This window comes from Acinonyx jubatus, chromosome A1 (assembly GCF_027475565.1).
Source record: "Acinonyx jubatus isolate Ajub_Pintada_27869175 chromosome A1, VMU_Ajub_asm_v1.0, whole genome shotgun sequence".
NCBI classification, from domain to species: domain Eukaryota; kingdom Metazoa; phylum Chordata; class Mammalia; order Carnivora; family Felidae; genus Acinonyx; species Acinonyx jubatus.
The window spans coordinates 85,835,736-85,848,905 of NC_069380.1; the positions used below are offsets into that span (position 1 = coordinate 85,835,736).

General features: G+C 38.1%; 1 pseudogene; it reads right to left on the reverse strand.

Annotated features, from left to right (window-relative positions):
* Nucleotides 1–9,439: 9,439 nt before the first annotated feature.
* Nucleotides 9,440–10,433, reverse strand: LOC106966741 (40S ribosomal protein S6-like; annotated as a pseudogene).
* Between the last annotated feature and the right edge of the window lie 2,737 nt (nt 10,434–13,170).

Sequence of the window (13,170 nt, forward strand, 5' to 3'; positions counted from 1 at the left end):
AAAGGCACAAAATAGAGAAATGAGAAATAAATCCATATAAATACGGTTAAAGAAACGTTGACAAAAGAGTATAACCAATAATATTTATCATTGATTATTTTTTAAGCAAATGGAGCTAGAATAGCTGGAAAACTACATGAAATACGATTGAATCTATACACAGATCTTATACCTTTCATCAAAATTAACTTGATGTGGATTATAGATCTGTATGCAAATAGACAACTAAAAACTAAAAACCTCTCAGAAGCTAATATAGCAGAAAGACTATTCTGACCTTAGATATGGCAATGATTTTTTCAAGATACAACATAGTTTTCCACAAACCTTTCAAATTTCAATGATGAAATATAGCATTTCATTTCATCCAATTCTTTCACTCCAATTCTTTCCATAATTACCCTAATTTAAATACTTAAGGTTGGATAATCCTATCATTTATTTATATATCAGTTATTTATTTCTACCTCTGTTAGCTATATAGTTGTTTTCTTGGAGTATATGTCATTTCCTAATTTTGTATTCAAGGAACACTTTTACAAAGATTGTGATATACATTCTGAATTTTTTCATCTCTAAAAAGATTTTATTTAGCTGTGCCTCTTTATTTGTACATAAATATATATTACTAGGATATATAGTACCTAATTTGTCAGACCACAAAGCACCAAACCCTTGTGTGAGTAGTTGTTTGGGGGGTGGGGGAGGTTATAATAAGCAACCCTTGTCCTCCAGTCACTTTATGTTTTGTAGTGCAAATACCTCACCAGATGTTGTTTCTCAAATATTGAGAAGTTATGAAAGCATAACCTTGTTCCAAAAGCATAGAAGTAATGCATGTTATCTTATAGGAGAAAAAAATAAAATACAACTGTCATGTAACTAAAGATAAATAGGCGGTGGCGAGGCAGCAGCCTGGCAAGGCAGAGCCCCTGAAGTCTGGCTTGCAAAAGCAGGGGAGCCAGACTGTGAGATCTGACAGCCAGCGGGAATTAACATCTGAAATGTTAAAAGTCAATAGCTCTGCTCTTGCAGAGTGAGGAGGGCTAGTTGACACCTGGAGGGAGAGGTGTTGAGCCCCACAACAGAGAGCTCAGCTTGGCGGGGGGGGGGGGGGGAACAGAAGCCCTGGAAAGCTCCATCTCCCTCTCCTATCCCTCAGCTAAAATTCCAAAGGGACCCAGTTCCCCTCACGGAAATTGCTTGCACTTCGCAAACGTCCAATGTTGTTCTTCTATGGATCCATCCCTCCCACAGATCTTCCTCCCTTCTGGTGCCTCAGGGCCCCTACTGCAGGGGACCCCCAACAGCAAAGGAGCTAAGCCTGCCTCTCCTGCCCCTGTGCACTTTGCAGGTCCACCCCAGCTAATATGCCAGATCCCATTGAAGCAGCACCACAAGCCTGGCAGTGTGCAAGTAGCCCAGACCACACCACTCCACAGTGAGTCCTGCCCCTGGGAGAGAGGAAGATAAGATACACACTAGTCTGACTGTGGCCCCAGCAGTGGGCTGGGGACAGATATCGGGTCTGACTGAGTCCCTGCCCACCAACATAAGTTACTCCAGACAGCACAGGGGAAGTGCCCTGCAGTTTGGAGCTACTGCAGGAACTACCCAAAATGACAAAAGGGAATAATTACCCTCAAAAGAATCTCCAGGAAGTAGCGACAGCTAACGAATTGATCAAAAACAATTTATGCAATATAATGGAACAAGAATTTAGGATAATAGTCATAAAATTAATCGCTGGGCTTGAAAAAAGCATAAAGGACAGAAGATTCTATTGCTACACAGATCAAGGGACTAAGAAATAGTCATGAGGAACTAAAGAATGGTATAAATGAGGTGCAAAATAAAATAGAGGTGGCCACAGCACGGATTGAAGAGGAAGAGGAGAGAATATGTGAATTAGAAGATAAAATTATGGAAAAAGAGGAAGCTGAGAAAAAGAGAGATAAAAAAAAATCCAGGAGTATGAGGGGAGAATTAGAGACCTCAGTGATGCAATCAAATGGAACAATATCCATATCATAGGAATTCCATAAGAGGAAGAGAGAGAGAAAGGGGCTGAAGGTGCACTTGAACATATCATAGCTGAGAACTTCCTTGATCTGGGGCAGGAAAAAGGCATTGAAATCCAAGAGGCACAGAGAACTCTCTTCAGACGTAATTTGAATCAATGTTTTTTTTTTTAATTTTAGTATGTGTAACATAATATACAGTGTTATATTAGTTTCAAGTGTATAATATAATGATTCAACAATTCTATACATCACTCAGGGACATCATGTTAAGCGTACTTTTATTTCCCTAGACCTATTTTACTCATCCTCCATCCAGCTTCCTTCTGGCAACAACCAGTTTGTGGTCTGCACTTAAAAGTTTGGGTTTTTTACTGTTTTTTTTTTTAATTTAAATCCAAGTTAGTTAACATACAGTGTAATAATGATTTCAGGAATAGAATTTAGTGATTCATCACTTACATATGACATTTGACACACAGTGCTCACCTCAAAAATGCCCTCTTTAATGTCCATTATACTTTAGCCCAACACCCCACCCCCAGCCCCACCATCAACCCTCAGTTTGTTGTCTGTATTTAAGTGTCTCTTATGTTTTGTCTTCCTCTCTGTTTTTATCTTATTTTTGCTTACCTTCCCTCATGTTCATCTGCTTTGCTTCTTAAATTTCACATATTAGTGAAATCACACGATATTTGTCTTTCTCTGACTGACTTATTTTGCTTAGCATGATACACTCTAGTTCCATCCATTGTTGCAAATGGCAAGACTTTATTTTTTTATTTTGTTTATTTATTTAGTTAGTTATTTAGTTATTTTATTTTTGAGAGAGAGAGAGAGAGAGAGAGAGAGAGAGACAAAGCACAAGCAGGGGGAGGGGCAGAGAGAGGGAGACAAAATCCGAAGTAGGTTCCAGGCTTTTATCTATTAGGACAGAGGCCGAGGAGGGGCTCAAACTCAGGAACTGTGAGATCATGATCCAAGCTAAAGTCAGATGCTTAACCAACTGAGTCACCCAGGTGCCCCTGCCCTATGTCTTTTGATTAGAGCAGCTAGTCCATTTACATTTAAAGTACTGAAAGATATTAACTTAGTGCCATTGTGTTGCTTGTAGAGTTGGTGTATCTGATGATGTTCTCTCGTCCTTTCTAGTGTTTGTTGCTTTTGGTCTTTTTTGTTTTGTTTAATCTTTTCTCCCTTTAAAGATACCCCCTTAAAGTTTCTTGCAGAGCGGGTTTAGTGGTCCCAAACTCCTTTAGTTTCTGTTTGGGAAATTCTATATCTCTCCTTCTATTTTAAGTGGCAGCTTTGCTGGATAAAGGATTTTTGGCTGCATATTTTTCTGATTCATTACGTTGAATATATCTGGCACTCCTTTCTGGCCTGCCAAGGTTCTGTGGATAAGTATGACACAATCCCTCATCCAGCTTCCTTCTGTCAACAACCAGTCTGTGGTGTACATTTAACAGTCTGTTTTGTTGTTTTTTTTTCATCTGTTTCTTTTTTCCCTTGTTTGTTTTGTTTCTTAAATTCCACATATGAGTGAAGTTATAACATTTAAATATATAAAACACTTATATATATAAAACAGATATAAGACGTTTTGGCTCTTTTATAATATGGCTGTTGTTGATAATCCTTCTATTAGCACAGGGGTGAATATATCCCTTTGAATCAGCATTTTTGTATCATTTGGGTAAATACTTAGTAGTACAATTGCTGGTGTATAGGATAGTTCTATTTTTAAGTTTTTGAGGAATTTTCATACTGCTTTCCAGAGTGGCTGCACCAGTTTGCATTCCCACACACAGGGTAAGAGGGTTCCCATTTCTCTGCATCTTTGCCAACATCTGTTGTTTCCTGTGTTGTTAATTTTAGCCACTCTGACTGGTGTGAGGGGATACGTCACAGTATTTTTTATTTGTATTTCCCTGCTAATAAGTGATGTTGCACATCTTTTAATGTGTCTGTTAGTCATTTGTTTGTCTCCTTGGAAAAATATCTTTTCATGACTTCTATTTTTTTTTCATTGGATTATTTGGTTTTTGGGTGTTGAGTTTTATAAGTTATTTGTATATTTTGATACTAACCCTTTATCAGATATATCATGTGCAAATATCTTTTCCCATTCTGAAGTGTGACTTTTAGTTTTGTTAATTGTTGCCCTTGTTGTCTATAAGTTTTTTTTGTTTTTATCTTGATGACGTCCTAACAGTTCATTTTCGCTTCTGTTTCCCTTGCCTCAGGAGATATGTTCACTCTAACCCCACTTTGTTGGGAGTTTTATCATGGATGGATGTTGCACTTTGTCAAATGCTTTTTCTGCATGTACTAAAAGGATCAAATGGTTCTTATCCTTTGTTTTATTAATATGGTGTATCACGTTGACTGATTTATGAAAATTGTAATGTATTTTCAGCCTAATAATTAATCCGACTTGATCATGATGAGTGATTCTTTTAAAGTACTGTTGAATTTGACTTGCTAGTATTTTATTGAGAATTTTTGCATCCATATTCGTCAGGGATTCTGGCCTGTAGTTTTCTTTTTCATTAGTCTTTATCTGGTTTTTGTTATCAGGCTGATTTTGGCCTCATGGAATGAATTTGGAAGTTTTCCTTCCATTTCTTTTTTTTTTTTTTTTTTAGATATTTAGAGAAAGGTAGGTATTCACACTGTTTAAATGTTTAGTGTAATTGACATGTGAAACCATCTGGCCCTGGACTTTTGCTTATTGGGGGATTTTTTATTACTGATTCAATTTTTTTGTTTTGTTTTGTTTTTTTGCTAGCCATTGCTTTGCTCACGTTTTCCAATTTTCCTGTTTCAGTTTTGGTAGTTTATATGTTTCTAGGAATTTATCCATGTCTTCCAGGTTGCCTATTTTTTGACATAGAGTTTTCATAATATTCTCTTATAATTGTATTTCTGTGTTATTGTGTGTTATTTTTTCTCCCTCATTTGTGATTTCATTTATTTGCATCCTTTCTCTTTCTTTTTTGATAAGTCTGGCTAAAAGATCAATTTTATTAACTTTTTCCAAAGAACCATCTGCTGGTGTCATTCATCTGTTGTATTTTTTTTGTTTCTATATCATTTATTTCTGTTTTAATCTTTATTGTTCTCCTTCTGCTAGCTTTATGTTCTATTTTTTTTCTTTTTCTAGATACTTTAGGTATAAGGTTGGATGTGATTTTGATATTTTTCTTGCTTGTTCAGGTGAGCCTATATTGCTATAAACTTCCTTATTAAGACTGCCTTTGCTGCATCCCAAAGGTTTTGAACTGTCCTATTTTCATTTTTATTGTCTTTTCCATGTACTTTTCTATTTTTTTTCCTTTTACTTCCTAGTTGACCTATTAGTTATTAGAAATTCTTTAATTTTTTAAAAGTTTATTTATTTTTGAGAAACAGAGAGACAGACCATCAGCAGGGGAGGAGCAGAGAGAGATAGAAACACAGAATCTGAAACAGGCTCCAGGCTCTGAGCTGTCAGCACAGTGTCTGATGTGGGGCTCAAACCCACAAGATGTGAGATCTTGGGACACATAACTGACTGAGCCACCCAGGCACCCCGACCCATTAATTATTTAGTAGGATTTTTTTTTAACCTTGTTCAGTGTGTAGCATTTTAACTCAGTGTCTTTTGGTCCGCTTGTTTAAAAAAGGCTGATCTTATTTCCATGAGCTGAAGCTTTGCAGTACTCTATGAACAGTAGACTTGGAATGTGCAGGGGGTTTGTGCTGGTCTTCTGGTTGAGGGGCCTGTTGCATTGGTTCTCAGGCTGACTTGCCCTAGTAAAGATGAACCTTCAGGGTGCAGTGAGGTCGGGCTTGCTGTGAATGGCTCCAGCCTCCACTAGCATCACAGTGTTGTTCACTGAAGTCTATGCTGGTGGGCAGGGGTAAAATGGCATAGCTCCCCTCTCTAATCCCTGGATAAGGGAGTTTGCCCCACCAGTATTCAGAAAGCTTCACAGAAGAGCAAACCATCTCCTTTTTTGTGTCCCAGGCTTCTATCAGAACTCTGCTTTCATTCTGTCTGTGACTGAGCTTCTGCCTGCCTGGAAGCATAGTGCTCCTGTGTTTTATCTCAGGCCCATGGCTGGATTTCAAAAAGTCCAAATTTTAAGGACAAGGCACAGCACAGACCCATGCTGATCCTCTGGGAGAGGTTCTCATCACACTGTGGCTGGTGTCTGTTTGTCGCTGAAAAGCAGTTGCACGACTGAGCAAGGGTTTGGAGTTTATGGTAAAGCACATCCAAAAGCTGGCTTCCAGGTTAGCTGCTTTCAGCAGATGCCTCTACTGTTATGCTAAATAATGGGATCACTCATTGGTGCCCACTTTCTCTTGTCCCCTGAGAGGCAGTGCCACCTCTCCCAAGTGCACTCCAAGAAGGGGAACTATTTCTCCTCATATGACCCAAGAGATCCTCAGACCACGCTGTTTTGCTCCCAGGTCTTTTCTCTCTTTCCCCACAGGGGCACCACTAAGCCCACCAGGCACAACATCGCAATGTTGTGGACATCTAAAACTTCAGACATTTAGCTCCACTGCTTGTAAAAACTTGCAATAAGCATCACCTCTCCTTTTCCTAGTCAATGGTTTTGGGAAAAAAGAATTTCTTGCCCAATCCCTTGAATACTGCTTTCTCTCTTTATGTCTTTCTCTCTCTCTCCCCTTTCTTCATGATGAGGGCCCCCTCTCCTCTACAGCAACTGCAATTTTTCTCCCCCAAATCAACTCTACACAGCTCCTACCTTCCATTATGTGGCCATTTTTCTCCATGTAGATGTGTAGTATGTTCTCTCAGTCCTCATATTGATTTACTGGGTGTTCAGAATGATTTGACATTTATCTTGCTGTGTTGAGGGATGAAATAAGCATAGGGTCTCCCTACTATTCCTCCATTTAACTCCCATACTGAAGTCTTTGAAACCACACTGTGTCTAATTTCAATCTTCTTCAATTTATTGAACTTTGTGGACTAACATTTGATCTATCCTAGATAATATTCTATGTGCACTTGAAAAGAATTTGTTTCTGTTGTTTTGCCATAGGATGTTCTGAATGTATCTGTTGGCTTCATCTGGTCCAAAGTGTCATTCAAAATCATCGTTGCTTTGTTGATTTTCTGTTTGAGAGATCTTTCCATTGATTTAAGTGGGGAGTTAAAGTCCATACTATAGGGGCACTTGGTTGGTTCAGCTGGTTGAGCCTCCAACTCTGGATTTTGTCTCAAGCCATGATTCCAGGGTCATTGGATCAAGCCCCATGTTGGGATCTGTACTGAGAATGAAGCCTAGTTGGGATATTCTCTCTCTCTCTCTCTCTCTCCCTCGGCCCCTCTCCCTTGTTCATGCTCTCTCTCTCTCAAGTAAAAAAAAATAAATAAAATAAATGTCCCCTGCTATTATGGTATTATTATCTATTTCTTCCTTTATGTCTATTAATAATTGCTTTAGGTGTTTAGGTTCTCCCATGCTGGTTTCATAAATATTTGCAATTAGTATACCCTCTTATTAGATTGTTCTCTTTATAGTTTTGTAATGTACTTTGTGTCTTGTTACGGTCTTTGTGTGTGTGTGTGTGTGTGTGTCCAATCTTGTTTATTTGTTACTCTTAGAAAATCCTTTTTTTCCAAATTTTAATTTAGTTATTATTAGTTAACATACATCGCAATATTGGTTTCAGGAGCAGAATTCAGTGATTCATCAATTACATACAACACCTAGTGCTCATCATAACAAGTGCCCTCCTTAATACCCATCACCCATCTACCCCATTACCCACCCTTTCCCTCATCAATCTTCATGAAGTCTCTTAGGGGTACCTGGATGTCTCAGTTGATTGTGTCCAACTCTTGACTTTGACTCATGTCATGATTTCATGGCTCGTGGAAATCAAGCCTCAGGTTGGGCTCTGCACTGACAGTTTGGAGTCTGCTTGAGATTCTCTCTCCCTCTCTCTCTGCCTCTTCTCCACTTGCACCCTCTCTCTCTTTCAAAATAAATAGCTAAATATTTAAAAAGTGTCTCTTATGGTTTGTTTCCCATTCCCTCGTTTCACCCTCCCATATGTTCACCTTTTCATTTCTTAAATTCCAAATATGAATGAAATTATATGGTAACTGTCTTTCTCTGACTCACTATGTTGCTTAGCATAATATATTCTACTTCCATCAATGTCATTGCAAATGATAAGATTTCATCTTTTTGATGGCAACGTAATATTCCTGTGTGTGTGTGTGTGTGTGTGTGTGTGTGTGTGTCTGTGTGTGTGTGACATATTCTTTATTCATTCATCAGTCAGTGGACATTTAGGCTCTTTCCATAGTTTGACTATTGTTGATAATGTTGTTATAAACATCAGGGTACATGTGCTTCTTTGAATCAGTAGTTTTGTATTCTTTGGTTAAATACTTAGTAGTCCAAATACTCGTTCATAAGATAGTTCTATTTTTAATTTCTTGAAGAACTTCCATACTGTTTTCCAGACTGGCTGCACCAGTTTACATTCCTACCAACTGTGCAAAAGTGTTCTCCTTTCTCTGGATCCTCATCAACACCTTTTGCTTCCTGAGTTAATTGTAGCCATTCTGACAGTTGTAAGGTGTTATCTCATTGTGGTTTTGATTTGTATTTCTCTGATAATGAGTGATGTTGAACATCTTTTCCTGTGTCTGTTTGCTATCTGAGTGTTTTCTTTGGAAAAATGTCTATTCATGTCTTCTGACCATTATTAACTGGATTTTTGTCTTTTGGGTGTTTCATTTGATTAGTTCTTTATAGATTTTGGATACTAACCCTTTATTGGTATGTCTTTTGCAAATACCTTCCCACATTCCACAGGCTGCCTTTTAGTTTTGTTGATTGTTTTCATCATTGTGCAGACGTTTTTTTTATCTTGATGAAGCCCCAATAGTTCATTTTTGCTTTTGTTTTTTCCCTCACTTCAGGAGATATGTCTAGTAATTAACTGTTGTGGCTGAGGTCAAAGAGGTTACCGCCTGTGTTTTCCTCTAGTATTTTGATTACTTTCTTTATCACATTTAGATCTCTCTTTTTTTTGAATTTTTTAAATATAATTTATTGTCAACAGACACTTGAATTGTGTGTGTGTGTGTGTGTGTGTGTGTGTGTCTGTATGGTCTACTTTCATTCTTCTGCACATTGTTGTCCAGTTTTCCCAGCACCATTTGTTAAAAGACTGTCTTTTATTTCCATTGGATATTCCTTCCTGCTTTGTTGAAAATTAGTTGGCCATAGAGTTGTGGGTCAGTTTTTGGGTTTTCTATTCTGTTTCATTGATCTATGTGTCTGTTTTTGTGCCAGTATCATACTGTCTTATGGCTACAGCTTTGTAATATAGCTTGAAGACCAGAATCATAATGTCTCCACCTTTGCTAGAAAATCTCATTTTTGACTACACTCAGACTTAGATGTAGAAGCCTTCAGAGAGGACAGCTTCTTTCTTTTGTCATTCTGTTCCAGGTGCTTTTCTTTTGTTTCCTTCATTCTCTTGGCCAAAAGTTTACCATATTCTATAGCCTCTTCCTTATTTTTCTTCGTACCCCATTTCTTCAGACCAATATGCCAATGTTTGTGTTGGAGGACATGTATAGTAATAAGACATGGAACCTTGGGCACTTTTGTTCCAGGTTTCTTACCATCTTTGTTTATGGGCTTTCTCACAACATACTGGTGGACATCATCTTCTTTAGAGAGATTGAAAACTTTGCAGATTCTGCTAACTCTTATGGGCCCATGTGACAAGGCACAATAGTATCAGTGAGTATAGAAATATCCTCCTCCTTTTGTTTACAATGACCAAGATGAGAACACTGAGGTTGTCATCTACAATGTAATTTTAAGTGTATTTGCACTTTTTTTCTCCAGTCTTCCTTATCTGGAACAGGAATACCCCTTACTCAGCAGCAGGTGGTCATAGCCACAGCTAAAGACACTCTGCTCCATGGGGAACCTTGTTTGTCATTGCCACCACTTATTCAGAGTACCTAATCTTTTCATTCTTCACTCAGAACATCAGCAGCAACTTCTGTGATCATACGCTTCTCATAAAAAGTACTGAGCTTGCACTCATCATCCACTTCAATGAATTTCTGGAAGTTAATATCTGGGAAAGATATGTTCAGCTTCATCTTAAAATAGCCTGCCAACTTCAAGGTACCATAAAAAAAGAGTTGTTACAGTCTTTGCTCTCACATCTATTTTTGTCTAAGCGTTGCTATCTTGACTTTTCTTTTCTTTCCTTTTCTTCTTTTTTTTTTTCTTCAATTTGCATGGAATTCTTTTTACATCCCTTCACTTTCAGTCCATATATGTGTTTAGGTTTAAGTAAATCTTGCAGAAAGTATATAAATGTGTCTTGGTTTATGTTTTGTTTTGTTTTTATCCATTCCACTACTTTATGTCTTTTTTATTGGAGCATCTAGACCATTTGCTTTTAAACTAATGATAGGTATATACTTGTTGTCATTTTGTTAATTGTTTTCCTGTTGTTTTTGGTTCTCTGACCCTTTTGTCTCTTGCTGTCTTTTTTGTGGTTATTTACTTTCTGTAATGTTATTTTTGGCTATCTTTATGTTTATTTTCGTGTGAATGTATTATAGGTTTTGTGTTTGTGGTTACCATAAGATTCATATACAACATCCAAATAATATAATAGTCTATATTAAGGCGATGGCCATTTAAATTCTAACGCATCCTAAAATAACATTTTTACTACCCCTTCCATGTTTTGTGTATATGTTGTCATATTTTACATCATTTCATTCATAATTGTCTTACTTCTAATTATGGCCTTTACTTGTCTACTTAAAAATTCCCTTTAACATTACTCCTAAAGCCAGTTCAGTGGTGATGAACTACTTTAACTTTTATCTTTGAAGCTGTGTATCTCTTTTTCAATTCTGAAAGATAATATTGGTAGGTAGAGTATATTGGTTGCATTTTTTTTCTTTTAGTGCTTTGAGTATATCTTTCCACTCCTTGCTGGCCTGCAAAGTTTTTAGTAAAGAAAAATTAGCTCATAGCCTTTTAGTCTATGTAAAAGGCTCATATCCTTTTAACACTTCATACATAAGTATTTGCTTTTATGTTGTTTTTCCTTATAAAATTATCTTCATCTTTAATCTTTGACATTTTAAATATGTGTTATAGTGTGGACCTCCTTGGGTTCATTTTCCTTGGAAAACTCGGTGGTCTTTGGAGTTGGATGTCTATTTCCTTCCATAGCTTAGAGAACTTTTTAGCTATTATTTCTTCAAAGAAGTTTTATCTTTATGTAACCCCTAAAATGAAAATTATTATTCACTTTACATTTTCCAAGAGATCCCTTAAGTTATCTTCATTTTTAAATTTTATTTTTATTTTTGCTGTTCAGTTTGGATACTTTCCATTACTCTGTCTTCCACTTCACCAATCCATTTTTCTGTATCTGCTAATCTATTATTACCCTCCAATGTATTTTTCATTTCTATTATTGTATTCTCCGATTCTGATTGATTTTTTAATTTTTTTTATCTTTTTGAAATTTTCACTGAGTTTTTCCACTCTTCTCTTTCGACTGGTGAGCATCTTATGATAAATACTTTATCTCTTCATCAGTTATATTGCTATATCTGTTTTATTACTTTTATGAGGTTTTTTTGTTGTTCTTGTTTGCGAAGCATATTCCTCTATCTCCTGGATTTTCTTAATTTTCTATTTGCGCTTCTATGTATTAGGCCCAACAACTACTTCTCCTAAACCTGTAAGAATAATTTTGTATTTGGTCATCCCCTGTTTAGGCTGTGTGTGATGACTGACTGTATGGGTGGAGTTGTGGGTGATGTGGGCTGGGGGACCCCATATAACTCTTTCTGGAGATACTCTGGAGTGATGGGCAGACCTGAAGTAGGCATGGGCTAAACATTACCAGGGCTCTCCATGCAAAGTCTCCTTGCAGAACACCTGAAGTCACAATGGATGCATGCTGTGGGGTGTCAGGACTCTCTACACAGCCTGGCAGGTTAGGTGAAGCTGAAGTGGGTGCAAGTCAACGTGCTCAGCATAAAAGGCTACCTTGGCAGTATGGCTGCAGCTGAGGCAGACATGGACCAGCACTTCCTAGAGTGCTCCAGGCAGAGGGCACCCTGGTGGGGCAGCTGGAGCTAAAGCAGGAATGAGCCAGGAAGTCTCAAAGTGCTCTGTGGTAGAGATGCCCTAGCAAGTCATCTAAAGCAAAGTGGTGCAGGTCTAGAGTGTTCCATGGTGCTTTCTGCCTATGTCACTTTGGCAAAATGACTAGAGTTGTAGTGAGTGCTAACCCAGCATATCTAGGTGTGCACCATACAAGGCCACCTTGGTGGCTCAGCTGGGGCTTGTGTGAGTTAGGAGTCCATAGCTCACTAGGGGGTTGCCAGCCAGGGAACACAGACCTTGTTCCCATCCACACTATGAAAATCATGGGAGAATGTAAACCATGGTGCTTGTAGACCCAGATAATGTTCCCATAGCTATCATCATCTGGCACAATTTTAGGGCTAGCTCTTTTATATTCTAGTTGCTTGTTTATTTATGTATTTGACTGTGAATTTTTGGTTACATTTCAAATTTATTTTGAACCATTTAGAGCTGGATCAATGAGAGAGAAAGGTGCCTTTTAGCTGTGTCACCTGATGTTCCCCTTAAATGTAAAGGAATGACATTTGATGCCATTATCCCCAGTCAGCTTACAGTTGAGTCACCTCCTTGCTTTCATAGCCCTTAAGCCCACCACCCAGCAAGGACTTTCACACCATGCTGATGACAAACTTCACTGCCCAGGAGGACCTAGAGTTTCTCCCTCTGGCAGATCAAAGGCAGGCCTCCATGGTAGCCATAGCTGAATGCTAGGGTACCTGAGAGATGCCTCTCCTGTGTCAGTTCCTCCTTCTTTACTCTCTTCCTCCAGGATGGCATCTGGTGTTCCCAGACCAGGTGCATACCTTGGAAGGAGGTGGGTGCTCTCATGGTTTGCCTGGTGGTACAGGTAACAGGGTGATATTGGGGGTGAGGGTGTATCTTCTCTCATGGAATTCAAGGAAACATTGGGAGAAGTGAGGTTTGGTGCACCTCAGATAAAATACTCCTTTCTGCTGCTG